This window comes from Rhea americana, unplaced genomic scaffold (assembly GCF_003343005.1).
Source record: "Rhea americana isolate MKP2758 unplaced genomic scaffold, rheAme1 scaffold_59, whole genome shotgun sequence".
Taxonomy (NCBI): Eukaryota; Metazoa; Chordata; class Aves; order Rheiformes; family Rheidae; genus Rhea; species Rhea americana.
In genome coordinates, this window is record NW_028186745.1 from 3,959,957 (window position 1) to 3,976,023 (window position 16,067).

Sequence of the window (16,067 nt, forward strand, 5' to 3'; positions counted from 1 at the left end):
TGTAGGTAGGTAACATGTAAATGCTTCAATACATGCTATTAAAAACATATACTGAAGTGCTTTGCTGAATGATATCTGAAATTATTATGAACGTAGTAACACAGTATAAGCATACATAAAATAACTAAATACTGGCAGAAATACTTTGCTTTTAAACAATTTCTAACTTTTGAAAAGAAAGGAGTTAGGTGCTGAATTTGTACACTGACATTTGAGAACCTTACAACATTTTAAGAATGGAATAATAATTTAATTTAAATATAGATATTAATTAGAAAATACTTGATTAAACTAGAAATTCTATGAGTTTACTAGGTTAGTAATTGCTTTAGGGGATTTTTAGTTATGTTCTACTTTTTTAATTTTAAATCCCCCCCTTTTTTTTTTTTGCCTTTTTTTTATCAGTTCCACAAAGTTATGTCAGTACTGATGCCAGTGAAATCACCCACATACTTATGGTTAGGAAGATGTATATTTTAAGGCTTTGCWTCATCAAAAGATTTATATATGGTTACAGTCACAAATCTCTGTACCATATATGCTTCTTTTGTGCCTTTTTCTCTGTTTTTGCTTACAGATCTGTGAAGCATTCTGCAGTTACAGAGAGGCCAGCACAGTGCCTAAGTTGCCTCTATCTACTTGTCATTTTATAATGTAAGCTTTTCTGGGGAAGACTAATATTTCTGTAACATACTTGCATGTTGCATAGTGCAATTGCCTCAGGAACGAATGCAATACAAAAAGAAATACATAAATAAATAAACAACTAAGACAATTTGTAAGCATTTCCTATTTACTTGATATGCTTTCTTTTTTTGAACTCTTGTAGATAATTGAGATTAATAATCTATTACTAGAGTTTTGCTTTAGGAACTCACAGAAATATTCTCACRTATTGAATTATTCATCTATTTAATTTGTTATTCTTTATTTTTGATTCGTTGCTTATGCCATCCTTTGTTGTTCAGACAGTTCACCAGGCTGAGAATACTACCTCTCAAACTCCATATGTCACTCTGTGGCAGTCACTGACTGCCACGTAAACTGTCTTTGGATTCACCAAATCTTAAGGACCCTTGTGCTCAAAATCTCTCTCAGAACAGCTGGTTTCCATACATAGACCACAGATTTCAAACAGGTTTCAAATATACTCTGTTCTTTTTCATCTTTGTCATTCTATGACACTTATCTGCATGAAATGCTAAGGACTTTTCTTTGCTAGTTGTTTCAGAACCGCCTTGCTTGCTTTGAGTATGAATAATGCCCTAGGACTTTTTTTTTTTTTTACTATAAAAATGGCTTAATTTATAGATAGATGAAGCTTTTTTTTTCTCTGATTGAAGTTTTTTGGAGGTAGTTTAAGGTAAAAGAGTATAGCTCAGATGCTTAGGAACGGCCTTGAAATCACTTTGGTTTCAGGTCTGTGAATGTCTGAAACCATGCTATTCTACATATGGGAGTGCTGGGTAAGCTAGTATCTGTAATAAGCAGAGATGTTTTTAAGAAGATATAGACAGGGGGTGCAGATTTGTCTTTGATAAATATTTATTACTATCCTACATAAGGCTGTTGATAGATTCTCAATTGATGAAAATGGTCAGATCTTTGCAGAAGAGACCACAGGGTGAAGATATGACAAGATTTAGCAACTAGAGATTGGGCCTTCTGATATATGCTCAATTATACTGTCTCTAATGGCAAGAGCCAAAAAGTCTGAGGTTAAGAAGGTAGAAAATGCCAATGTTAACTGAATAATTTCTAAGAGTTTCTACTTTCTATCGTTGCTTCTATGTCACATTAGTTCAGATAATCTGATAAGAGACATTACCTCTCACCCCCAATCCTGTTTAYGTTACACATATTGTAGCATGTGGCCATATATGTGTGGCCCTGAAGGAATCTGCACACTAGTAATGCTTGATTTGTAAAATATMAGAATGCTCCCCTGGGGTTGGAGTGGTGAGCTCATGAAGAAGGATGCTGTTCTGCTTCTCTTTCCCAAGCAACAAACATCTGCCCAGCTTTTTGTGGGCAGCTGGGGAGCAGTGGTACTCCACCTGCTCTAGGCAGGCAGAGCTATCTTCTGCCATGATTGAGAAACATAGGCCCCAACAAATTCATTCAAATTATTATAGAGCTTTTTCCATGCTAAAAATTTATAATTCTCAGTGTAGCCCCTCCTAYGGCTTGTCCTGGGACCAAGTATGGTGACATTCTCTTCCACATCAGCYATGAAATGTCTGTTGTCTGCTTTTCAGCTGCCCCGTAACGAACAGCTTCACCCTGAGTTCGTCTTWTAAGGTTAGTATAATAATGAGTGAGTAACCTGAGAAGCATGTAATAGTCACTAAAGAAACAGCTATTATCTATTTGCCATAGGTGGGAGAAAAGAACAGCCAGGTGTTTTACTAAGACAATTTCAAAACTGCTAGTTCTCTTTTGGAAGATATCTTTATCTTGCTCCACAAAAAACCTATGTTTTTGGTAATAGAGATTTTAAATTCAGCTCTGGCTGTGGATGATTGATAAGTAGAATGTGTTTACAGAACAGAAGGATTATGGAGAAAAATACCAAAACATGTAAAAGGTCTGAAGGGATTGACGTACAAGAATAGATTAAAATTTTAATATGTGTAAAGTAGCTGAACAAAAACTAAGACGGAATTGATAGTCGTGCAGGGAGTAAACACAATAACTCGAGGCAATGGAAGGAAATTAATCACAAGAAAAAATTAGTCAGAAAAAAAATATGAAGGGTAGAATCGATTAATTTCCCAGAACAAAAGGGGAAATCCCAACACTTCCAAGTCTTAAATCCAGTACAGAAAAAAGCATAATAGGATGTTGTCTTAGGAGAATTCCTGCACTGCAAAGAGATGTTACTTTCTGACCTACCAGGCCTGTTTTAGCCCTCATTTGTCTGCATATGTAATTAACTTTTGGAAGAGTGCCAGGGAAAAATGCTGCAGCAAATCCTGTGGAATCCTGTCGCCTCATTTTGGTATGTGCGGAGGTGGTAGATACTGACTTTGATATGCTGTGAGAATCAAGCACTCATTCCGTGATTTTTAAGAAGACGATAGTAGATGGTAGGCCAGGATGGAAGCATCATCAATATTCAACCGATTTAACTTTTTTTCCTATCCCCCCTACATTGCCACCTGTACATTGTAATGTCTGTAATGTTCAAGAGGTTACCCAGAAACAAGCTTTGGGAATACATTGTCCCTGGAGAAATGTAATTAATTATCATTGTTTCCCCCAAAGGATTTCACTTTCAGATCATTTATTTTCTGGAGTCTCTGATGAGCTGACTGGGAAAATGAAACACTTGAGTTTAATTACCAGTTAAAATTATAGCTTTCTAAGCAGGTACTTCATCTCATGCTCTCTTTATAATTGTCTCTTCGTATGATATAATATGTAGTTATATCTGCTGCCTTTCCCGATGTTAACAATGTCTTACTACCACTTTCACAGCAAAATGAATATAGGATGATTGTAAGATGACTTAAGTGTGGCTTTACAGTGTACTAAGCGTAGCACAGCTTAATCTCTCACAGATGCTTTCACATTTTCCCAAGACTGCTGCAGAAATGAAGAAGAAAAATGAAAAAGTAGATTACTTGGAATTACGTACTAGCATTACAAACTTTAAAGGCCTTTTCAAATTTTAGTTTATAAAATCTAATGCAAATGAGACAATGGATATGAACAGTGCTACAAATTTTAGTGACATGTTTTAGTGACCATTGAATGCAGCACTTAGAAGCAGGTTCCCAGTGGAGAGATCCTACCTTAGGAACTGAGCTTTGCTCAGCATTATGCACATCTTCAAGGCGGGGATGTGTAAAACAAAACACACACCAAAACCATTTGCTCCAAAAAGACTACAAATGTCAAGAGACAATAATTTTATTCACCACTGGTTTAATGAGATCTGATTTTCTTCCTAAAAAGAGTAGCTTTTTTTCATTAGTAGCTTGCTCAGGTATTCACAGATGTGTTAGTCTGTACATTGCTTATGTTGGATGATTAAACAGAGTTACAGCTGATTAATTAGTGAAACTTTAATAGGTCTGCAGTTTTCTACCTTTATCTTCTTTTACCTGATATTCTCTAGTATAGAGGAATTCAGTGCAGAGGAAACTTTGAAAATCAAACTTAGTAAYGGACCCTATCAGAAACTCAGCTCAAAATGCAACATTTTCTCTACTCTAAATGGGAAAATGTTTGCTTTTATGACCTAAACCACATGAACCATTGTTAATCTTAGTATGCATCTAAATATATTTTAGGAACCTTAACCGGCAAGTTAATTTTATTTTAATTCTGTAGTTATGAATTAGAATTACTGGAGCTAAGCTAGCTGCTAATGGGAAGGTGTTATCATAAAACTAATGACTGCCTATCTTTAAAGAACATAAGCTTCTTCTTCAAGCAAGGATAAAATTTATTCCTATTAATTTCAGATATGATTTACTGAGACAAGTATTATGATTGGAAATCATGGCATGTTCTTGTTTGTGTTATTCAGCCTAGGGAGAGTTACTTCTAAGAGAAAGATATAAGACTATATAAGTATAAAAATAATTCTCAGAATGCTGACAAGCCATTTAATAACATGCAGTTTACTGAGCTTTAACACATGCACACAGAAATTAGGACTTAGATCCCCAATACTGTTATACCTATTAGGTAACACAGAAGTGATCTAACTGGCTTTGAACGACACTTATTTGAAATTACTGTAATCATTTCACAAGTAAGAAAAAATTATGACACTTGTTTGGTTGGTTATTTATCACTGAGTACATATCACTTTTCTTTTGTTTCCACCAGTACTTTGCAGGAAAAAAAATGTTTTTATTCCTACAAAATTCTGTATCTCTTCCTCTCGGAACACAAAGGTCTATCTAATATAATACTGCTTTTAAATTGCAGCACATTTGCTATTATAATCTTTTGGTTGGTACATATAGTCATAGACCTGTCTCAGTAACTGCTTGAGTTTCATTTTTATTGTTTTGGGGCTAAAGTAGTGACCAAAAAAAAAAAAAAAATCTCTGGAATCGGCTGCAGAGGTGACATGGAGAAACACAGTAGGCTTCCCCACCCCTTCCAGGGAGGTTTACTCTTTGTATTTTGATGCCATGAACTTACAGGTACATTTTGTCTCACACAAAAGATATTTCTTCAAGTTTTTTGCATAGAAACTTTTGGCTTAATATAGTTATTGTATTTGCTAGATGTGAGACAGGTTGGAGGCATTTGCAATAAGCAAATATTCAGAAAAGAGAATTTCTGATGGTGATGAAAGCAAGTGTAACTCTGATGTTCTGGGTAGTTTTGATTGTCCTCTTCTCTTTTTGCTTTTTATTATATTATGGTTTCAAATTTTGAAAGTTTGATTTCAAGGTCTGAAGTTTTTATATAACCTGATTGCTAATACTTTTGAAGGCAAAAGTAACTTTTTCATTAGTATCTGTATTGTTTTACTTTCAGAAGACAGGGTAGATGACATCTTAGCCATCAGACAGCAGAATAAAATGTTAAAAATGCAAGGATCCAAATGAAGATGACAAGAACAAGCACATTATACATGAAAGTATTCAATTAGACAAAATACTATGGAACATAAATTTGCAGTATATGATCTATCTTGCATAATTATTGTATATAAAGAATAAGTTACATGTCTATTACATAGGTTCTGTATAAAACCCTTTTTGCCTGCTAAATCAGGGAGGACTCAACTAGGAGTGTAAACGCCCGAAAGAAAATATATCTTAAGACTTCAAGTAGGAGTAATTTGTGAGCAATGCAAGAAATGCAAGAATGCAAGAAAGGCTTTAGGTTACCAAATTTGATTCTCTCATCTTACCGACAAGTAAAGTTATTAGCCATAATGCAACACTGTTTCCTTATCACCTCCGACGGGATTCAAGAACTAAACCAGAGACGAGAGCAATCTGGCTGCTTTAGTGCGGCACTCCACAGTCCTACAACCTCTACCTTGCAAATGCAGCCTGTTTCTCRGCAGGCCGCTTGGCTCTGAAGAATTCAGTGCCAACGGGCTCGACTCACGCTGGTACCCAAGTTGGTCTGAGCAGACTGTGCTATGGGTGCATGGTCTAGATGGTACTGCACTGCCTTGTATGTATTTACTCTTATGCTTACCTGGTTGAGAGCAAACAGATGCATAGTTACTTTTGCCTATGCTGACCCAGCACTGATTYGGACTTTGTGCAAACATGCTGCTGACCCTAACCTAATAGTGCATCTGCTGTGCACCTGCACGCTTCCTCGACTCACRCCACCACAGTGCACCCACGGGCTGGCCTGAGCATGTAGACCTTGTGGCTTTGAAACTGTGAATCCAAGTCGGGTTTGTGATTCATGAGATTAAGTCCTGTAAAAATGTGTGATTCTGAAAGGCAAATTAGATTGAAACACAAGCAATCAAGAACAACCATCACTCACTAACCTAATTTCTGCATTTTAAGCAGCTGAAAAACACTGTATTGGAGCCAACCAACAACAGCCTAATTCAGAATGTGCTATTGTCTTAATTAAATGTCTCATGATCAAGGTAATGGGACCCATGCCCTTCCATTTCTTAATGTACTAACCCTTCTTACTTACCCTCACTAACAGCTCCCGTGACCACCTTGATAATAACGCACTACTGTAACTAGCACCTTATTAGTTTAACACTTTCATTTTCCCCAACTTATGCTRTTATTGATGATTACTGAAGATGAGATTGGTGTGAGGAAGGGGAAATTTGTGGACATTTATTGACTTTGACAGTAGTTCCTGAGTTATACAGTATACGAAAAAAGGAAGGTCAGCAGCCCTTCCCGAGAAAGTATGTGGTATTAAGAAAGACACTATGAATAATCACTGAGCTGTGTATTGCCTTTGAGTTAGTCTTTATTATATATTAAGTGCAACCAGAGGGAATGAACAGTTTATTAATAATCTCACATATAATGCACTTTGGAGAGTATCAGTAGAAAGAAATAATGTCCCTTTAGGTTTAAATCAAAAGCTCCTCCAAACGACAGAGCCTCAAGAGTTCACAGTAACTTTTAACTAAGAGATAGAAATTCTTCTCCCCTTCTCCCACTTCTATTATACTTACAGTGCATTAGTATTAATCTTAAGAAGTTTATTTTTTTTAATTTTTTTTAACTCTAGTCATTGCAGACACGGCAGATTGGGAAAACTGATCTTTCATTTTTATATAAAGATGCAACAATACCACCTGCTAATTAGAGCTGAAATTAGATTGTTCATGCTAACCAGATGAGGAACACCTCCTAACTGTGAAGGTTTTAGTCTGTCTGAACCATTTTTCAGAGTTTGCTCAAAACTCTAAATCTGTTTGTTTCTTAGTCAGAAAATGTGCCAGACAGGAATCAAGCCATTTATATCAATAATGTTATGTTTTTTTTTCTTCCATAATAATGAAAAACAGAGTGACATCAATTATATCATTATTATTTTAGCTGTGATATCTATGCAGGATGACTGCCACTTTTCTGTTGGCAGTGCACAAACACAGAGAGAGACATATTCCCTACCCTACAATGCCTGCAGTCTAAATTCATAAGCCATTAAACAGTAATCAAATCCAGCAGCTTCACCTATTCTTTGAAATCACGGGAACTCCAAATCTTAGGTAAGGGATTGGTTGGCAAAGCTTGGGCCTAACGAAGCTTTCTTTTGCCTCCTGTTTTCTGGAACACAAATTGTCACCAGCTGCAATGCTTCTGACCTAACTCATTTCCTGCATGGATCACAGAAGGCTGTGTTTTCGTTATCCCAGCCTACCTCATTTGAATGTGCTCTTGGCATGATACTATGCCATCATCATTAATAATTAATTTAGGTGGAGTGAGTCAGTGTTTTTTCCTATTATTTTTTCAGCTCAGATCTTGCTCTGCAGAGGCAGCTAGTGAGCCATCAAAGGCAGGAAGATGTTATGAGAGGTGTAATGCCCCATAACTTTGATATGCAGCTCCCTCCACCACCTCACTCAGACGATAAATATTTTAGAAGGGAAGCAGGCAGATAAGTGAATAAGTGAATTACTTCACAGATCCTTATTTATGAAATGTTTGCTCCCAGATTCTGTTAAAAAAAATGACTTATTAGAGAAATGGAAATTTGCTCTCCTGAAATTACCACCAGCCTCTCCCCAATGCAGAACTGTTGCTATGAATGGTGCAMAAGCGAGAGCGCAATCTCCTTTTAATGCTTGTCCTGCGTCAGAGATTGATAGCTCTGATAAAATCGTTCCAGTCTCACTAGACTATTTGTGTGAGCAGATATGTCCATCATTTAAGAATTAAAAAAAAAAGAATCTTTTAATTACAGCTCATTCTCCTTGGTCTTTAACTAATTTACAGAGGATCAGAAATACTGTTTATGCTTCAAAAAAAGCTGTTTTACCTCTTTGAGACAGTCAGTCTTGTACAGCTATCATATGAAATACTCCCTTTTTTCTTCTCTGTCTCTTAGTTTTCACTCACATGGAAGATAAACATTTTGCAGAAAAACTATTTATCACTTCATTGCCTTTTATGATCTGTCATGGAAGCTGAAAGTCTTTCTGTTTCTTCAAATATTTTCCAGTGAGACCTAATAAAAGCTTCTCACTGGAAGCCACATTTAACATATTTGAGACTATTTAATTACGTGAGCRGAGTAGGATAGACTGTCTGAGAGTGCATCATCCCCCAGCCCCCAAAACTGGTATGCCTGCACGTGCCAGTGTCCAGCTAGTGCCAAAGCAGAGGACTCAACCGTGTGACGTGGCAGTGTGGGGTGGTAGCTTTTGCCCAAGGTGCGCTGCAGGCACTTCAGCAGTTTGCATGTGAAGTCCCTCACCCTGAATACCGTTTCTAGTGCTACTACCAGCTCCCTGTCAGGTTCAGCTCTGTTCATGCAGAYGCTGCAACACGTGCTGCAGATTTGCTCGGAGAAATGCCTTTCTTTCCAGCCAACGCTATTTGCCTAGGTAGTAGGAGGCATGTCTGAAACTTTTTGACTTTTTTTTTAACATGCTCTTATGGCTTTGGTTTTTTTTTTTTTAATTCCTTCTAACAGATATTTCCTGCCACTGCCTCCCATTTCCAAATCTATCATCTCACTGATTTAATTTTACTTGGGGCCCCGTAACATCTGTTACTTGCTGTCTCACGATCCCTCTATTCCACTAACATTTTCCCCCTCTTTCTGTTTGCTAATGAATTTACTACTTCCCCKGACTCACACCATCTTCCCACAATCTGCTGTAAAAGGCCTGTGCACTAAGCAGTCCTGGGAGTAAGGGCTAAAGACCTGGATTTCCTTCTCTGAGGTCAGTTGCCTCCTCGCGGGCCAGAGAATGACGTTCCCTCTTGTTCACACTGTCTGGTCCAGTCAATACCGCGTTACATCTTGGAAGTGGCACGCGGCTCCCAGCAGCCTGCAGCTAACGTCCGGCAGCCTTTGGGAGGTCAAACGCAGCCCCGCGTCCTCTCAGCCTGCGGACRCCGAGATTAGCCTTACTCCTTGCCGTGCGCAAGGACAGAAGAAAGGGCAGAAACGGTAACACCCCCATGTTTCCAAAGGATGGACTGATCCTCCTCTCTGCTCTTTTAAGAGAACAACCTCAGTCTCAAACTCCGTGACAGAGTTTAGACCCATGAATCCCAATCTGACATAAATGCTTCTCTGCAGCCCTGAGTTAAGTACCAAAGCCCCTGAGAAGAGTGACATTTAAGTCAAATCCTGCTCTTCAGTATTCATATGAGGTACTTGAGCTGGCTCTCTGCTGCTCTGAAGCCTGTTCTAAGTGCCTTGCTTTCCTCAGATAGAGATTTATAGGAATACGTTTTCCACTCTGGGTACCAGTAACTGAAAAACAAGACACAGTAATGTTTAGCTCTGCAGTGCCTGAGACACTCTGTGGGCTGTTTTTGAATATTCTTTACGGACTTTAATCTTCATATTATAATATTAATGTATTCACTGAGTGTTGTCACAGTGGACTGAAAATCTCTTCATTCAGTCACATTGTATCTCATTTTTTAAGACAAAATGTATATTCCCGTAATCAATAATAATAATCTGAAATAATTATCTGAAATAATTATCCAAATATATATTTATGGATCTAATAGATCTACTAATGAGGACTGTATATTTTAAAGAGAAGAATGAAAGATGGAGGGCAAAGAGGCAGACAGTAAACTTAGCTGAACTGCAGTTTATATGTCCTTTTTTTTGTCTCAAAGCTGAAGATACCAGATAAAGTTTTCACTGACTTACTATGTTTTGTAGTCATTGTGCTGAAGTAGATACACAAGCATTAGTTCTTTGAGAAAAGCATAAAATCAAACAAGCATATAATTTAAAGTATGCACTGTTTTATTCATGATTGTGTGCACTTTACACGGCTGTGAATGACTATGGGATAGCTGGCCCCCAATTTACCGGATGTAGAATATTTCCCTATARGCATTGCAGTCTGATAAGTCTTCTATCTCTATAATTCTGTCATATGTCTTTTGTAGCAAAGCTAAAAAATAGGGACAGTGGTGAACAAAAATCATGGAACTGAGAAAAGCCAACATCTCTGACAATCCAAATCTGAGTTTAGGCCTGCTCAAAGTATGATTCCCATTCTCCATGTGAATATTTCAATGTTTTTTGCTTTTGGTGAAGGAAGAGCTAACCTTTGTTCTTTCTTTCAGTTCTTTCCTTTTTAGTACAACAGTAACACTGAGAAATGCTGGTTCATCATATTCCTCACCACTTGATGAGCCAACTACTGTTCATATTTCACACTACAACTTTTTCTTCAGAATCCCTCCAGTTTGCAGCATGTGCATCAACCACATATCTTTTTCTGTGAATTCTCCATTAGAGACATTTTTTGCTTACTCATCCATATGTCCAGGAACTGCTAGAACAATAGAGTGAAAGTTTCTGATACTCCATCATGTTAGCATCTTTCTGTAACACCCCATGGGTTATTAACTGATATTACAATGTAAAAATAAAATAGTTGCTGAGATTAAAATCTGGAAGCAGAAAGAAGTAGACAGAATTGCATGTAAAGTTCAGATAGGGCATATTGTTTCATCAATACGAAAATACCTCAGTTGGACTGTTTTTTTTTTTTTTTTTTTTTTTTTTTTTTTTTTTTNTATAGAGAATATACAAGAGAATTTTTAGCCAGCTAAGATTTTTTGATTTGAAAAGCAGGACGATGTACTCATATCTGCTCTTTCCTATGATGAAAAGACATTGATACCCACTTTTATTTTGAATTAAGTGCATGTCAGACAAATCAGAGGGATGTAACCTTGCACTGATCGCATCTAGGAAGAACTGGTGTCTGTTTTGCCATGTTGTAAGGGAGCTGAGCTATAGCCCATCTACCTCTCTTCTTCCTCCAGCTTTATAAATCTCTGCTTGAAACAGTAATGATATTATTACATATTTTGCATAAATTTTAAAGGAAAGGTTCTAGAGATTCCAAATGCTTAGTTACCCCCCAAAAAACCCCTGCAAGTCAGCTGAATTTTTAATGCAAAATCTCCATAAATCTACAATAAATCTTTAGAAAGAGCCCTGCTTCCTTTTTCCTTTAATACTACAAAACAAAATGAGCAAGGCACAGTACAATGCCAAAAAGGAAAATGTCACCTAAAAGCACAATGAATACATTGTTGTGAATTCATTGCGATATTTCATTTGAAGCAATCTCCCATTCTGAGTAGAGTGCTAGAAATGACCCAGTGTTGAAAAGCTTTTTGATTTGTGACAGTGGTGGTGTGAGAGTTCAATGCAAGAATCTGTAAACAGACTTCAAATCTATTTCAGTAATTGTCGAAACAGACATGAAAGACCATTTTATAAGGTTTAGTTTTTAATTTTTTTTCTGTTTCTTAAATTCACGTTTAATCAGGCCACAGAAATTCTTGCTTTTCATCCTCGTATGGAATGCCTCTCAAAGGACACCACTTTTCAGGAGAGCATTAAACTAGCAAATTGCAACTAAAGCTCCCCCAAAGTAGACACATTGCAGTTTACTCAGAGATACAAGCCTGTCTCACCTTGTCAGCTTTCAGAGTGTTGAGCTGAGAAAAATAGGTGCAACTTTCTATTAAAGATCTCCTTTAAAGCCTGGTATTTAAGAACATAAAAATGGTACCTTAAATAAGGTTCCTAAATCCTAACTAGAAACTGCTTAGTGCATTTATTTTTCTAAAGTGCTGAGCACTCTGCAGTTCTCGTTAAAGTCAAAGGGGATTCATAGCTTGTTCAAGGCAAGATAAATGCCTAGTGATTTCTAGGTGTTCAGTTTTAGATGCCCAAATATATAGGTGCTTTTGATTTTTAGACATTTTGAATAGGTACCTTAATAAGGACTTTCATCCCTTCTTTTTATTAAGATTATTCTGCAGAGATCCATGGGGTTCAAATTGGCTCGCTCTGCTTTTCAAGGTGTCACCTAGTGAGCTCAGTTGAGAACCGCTGTTAACAGTTTTCTGACGTGAATGCAAGAAGTGTAATCAAGGTGAAAATATGAAACGGAAGCATAATAGAGAGTGACTATGATTTCTCTCCCTTGTTCAGCTGAAGAACTGTGAATCTCCTGATGCTCACAGAGGGCCTAGCTGTTTACATGTTCTTTCTCCAAGTAAGCCATAGTAGCTGTAAAGCGTGCTTGATGTTTACAGAACATTTTACAAATGTATTGCAATGTATTTTCTCAAAGAGCTTTCAGTGACAGTCAAAAAAACCTTAGGCAATACTGGATAGGAAGATGAGCATTCATGCTAACAAGGAATGGCTGGCAGAAGGAAGCTTGGAAGAGGTCTCTGAATGCTAGGAAAGAACAGCTGGAACAAGAGGATGGACTCAACCAGGGGATGAGAGCAGGATAGAAAGCTAAGCCAAGACAAGAATAGAAAACTAAGGAGGGAGAAGGATTACAGAACATTTGATGGACTATGCAGAATTAAATAAACTAGAAATAGAAATATCAGGGAGATGAATGGTCTTGCCATCAGGAATGAATATCTTTACTATGATACAAAGGAGAAAAACAGTCAATAAAGAGCTTCAGAAAGGTGACTGACGTGATCAGAGCAAGAGCTAGAAAAGGAAGTTGGCTTTGGCAATGCATTTTGGCAATGTCACTGAAGACATTAAAATGGAGAAGACTGACATGCAGTGAGGATGGGTAACTTCAGTGAATCAAAGCCAGCCATGCTTGGCTTATAACCATATACAGACTTCAACATGCAATATTGTATCCCTGAGACATTAGAGTGGAAGAAATCACATATTCTGAGTGTTGATTATGGTTCATGTTTTAATAATACCTCAAAAACATACTACCAATGTGTCTGTACTTCACTGGGAGGTGCACTTGCATTACAGTATGAAATTTCTTCCAAGAACTCTGAACCAAAGACATACTTCAGTCTGTCATCTTGAACTCTAACCCTCTTTACCTTAATGGGTTTAAGTTAGACTCTTAATCACATCTAACACTGTCCATTGCTGTAACGATTTTCCTCAGTCACAGAAAGAAGATGTCAAGCGCAGTCAGCCACAGCAGCTTGTTTCAGCTAACGCTGAGTTTCTTTGCAGTGGGGCCGGATGGACTCAGCCCATGCCATCTCACCCACTCTACTTGCATGTCCTGCCATTCAGCAAAGAAGGTGATGAGGAAGCTGCATGCATTTTTTTTGGTCTGGTACGTCATTCCTCTCTTTGCTAAATCTTTAAGGCTGGATTAGGGAACGTGTGGGAGAGTGGTAGTACTTTTCTGTAGGAGTTAATGCTGCTGCTTAGTGCTCCTCTTTGCCAAACGACTGAGTTTGAGATATCTGCCATGATTCTTAACACCCCAGATGCCTGAAGCCTTGCACTGCTTGTATGGAAGGACTTACCACAAAGGGAAAAGGTGTCAAGGAAATTAATTCAGTGGGGAAGATAAGATTATCACAAATCATAAATTCTGCCCCTGATATGGGGACAGGGACATGATGAGGCAAGTTGCCGTAATGAAACTCGATGTAATCAGTGAAGTAAGATGGATTTTGGTGCAGTGACAATATCGTGTGGGACAATTAACCTACTTTCCTTGATAAATAATAATATATGATTTTAACTATCAAAAGTTTTAGTTCAATGTAAATCTTCAAAGATATAGCTAGGAAGAGACACCTTTCCCTTTTTATGAGTCTTTTAAAATCTTCTTTGTGCTCTGAAAAAAAGCCAAATAAAATAATGGATCACTCAACATCATCCCAAAATGAAATATTTTGTATTTAGCAAGAGAATCTGACTTTGCATTCCTAGAAGAAGTGATGTTGCTGTGGAGTAGGAATAATAAAGTTGAATGGTGATTCTCAGCCAAATGTATCGACTGTTTCCTGGGGGGGGGGAGGGAAGGAAAAGAAACAAACCCCAAAGCTGACACTTTAGATTTGCCAGTTGTAATGAATGTTGTGCCTGGTAATTGGCTCTAGTTTCACACACATCAGGTGGCACCAGTTTATATCAGGGACAGTACCTCACGTGGTGCAATGGAAAGGGATGCACAGTCACACAAGAGGTGAATCAGGTCCCCCATGCCAAATGAGGTTATTCTGTGCCAGTGCAGGCACCTCATATAAGGGAGGATGCTCCACCTGCAACTCACACCTTTCTTAACAGCAGATTGAGGACATAGTCTATAGGTRAAAGAAGATTGAAGTTCTTTCACACAGTCAGAGGCCACCTGGTAAAAAGCTTRGCTGTTATTATTGTATAGACATTTCTGTTGCACCCTCAATAGAGAGCAAAATAGGAGATGTAGATGGGTTATATTTCAGCCAATAATCTATATTTGGAGAACCTTAGCTATGCATTATGGGCATACTGAAAGCCATTTTGCTCAGGTGAGCTGTCTCTTTGCTCACCTGAAGACCATAGGAGATGTATCTGTCAGCATAGTATGCTGCACTCTGTAACACTGCAATGTGGCTTAAATGCAGATCTTTTCCACTTCTCAAATATCTCAACAGTTAATGTTATTAATGATGATTCCAATATTCAGAAAAAGTCAGTAAATTATGTAACTATGCTATTATTTACTTAATTAAAACAGACTCTCTGTTTTTTGCRAGAGAAATTATCAAAGCAAAACAGYAAGGTAATACAGGTACCAAATTCTATCCCCTTTCAAACTGAAACARATAAGTTCCATTTTAGCAGAAGAGTAAATAAAATAAAAAGTATCTGAAACATCTGAGGTAACTGCCTGGAAGTCGCATCAGCTACAGCAATGGCAAAAAAAMCCCAAAATTCTGAGGAGAATCTGGCCTTTAGGGTATTGTCTCAGTTAATGCAAGAAATCACAGAAGTTACGTGRGAAAGCATTGGTATGAAATGACAGCTTCTGTTGTATCTGAAGCCTTGTCAGGTTTCAAGGTTAAAGCCATATTTGTGTTTTCAGAGTTCTTCATCATAATTGGTAAGGTTATATCTATGAATATTGTAACATCTAATCTGAAAATTTTCAAATAGGTTAAAAGGCAATCTATCATCATCTTTAAAATGTGATGTTAACAGCTTTATAGTTAAATTAGGCCATGAAAAATGGCTAAAGGTTGTCTATGAAAAAGGTCTTTTTTATGACAAAGATAATTGAACCCACAGAGAGGAAAGTATAAACTCAAAATCATTTAGAAAATTCATCATGCAAGTGTGTCATTATATTAATTTAGAGAGAAAATCACTTTTTTATTTACCCATCTCTTTCTCAGTCCAGACAGGCTACGAGAACATCAAAATGTTAATGATGAACATGTCAAAAGTTAGACTTTAACCTTGTCACATTCTGTGTAAGGCTCTGAGCAGTTAAAAACAGTGTTTCTGACGTGCTTGTAATGTAACATGAGCAGATTCTTTGTAAACCCCCCTCCCCCCCCCCTTTTTTTTGGAAGGATGAGAAAAAGATGTTTGGAAAAAGTTGAATTCAGTACATTTGTCAGCATTACTCTTTTCTT

The 16,067-nt window shown here is 37.4% G+C and overlaps 1 protein-coding gene across 1 annotated transcript in view; it reads right to left on the bottom strand.

Annotated features, from left to right (window-relative positions):
* Positions 1–16,067, bottom strand: part of IL1RAPL1 (interleukin 1 receptor accessory protein like 1) — a 337,923-nt gene that overhangs the window by 61,798 nt on the left and 260,058 nt on the right. The gene's annotated exons all lie outside the window — the stretch shown is intronic.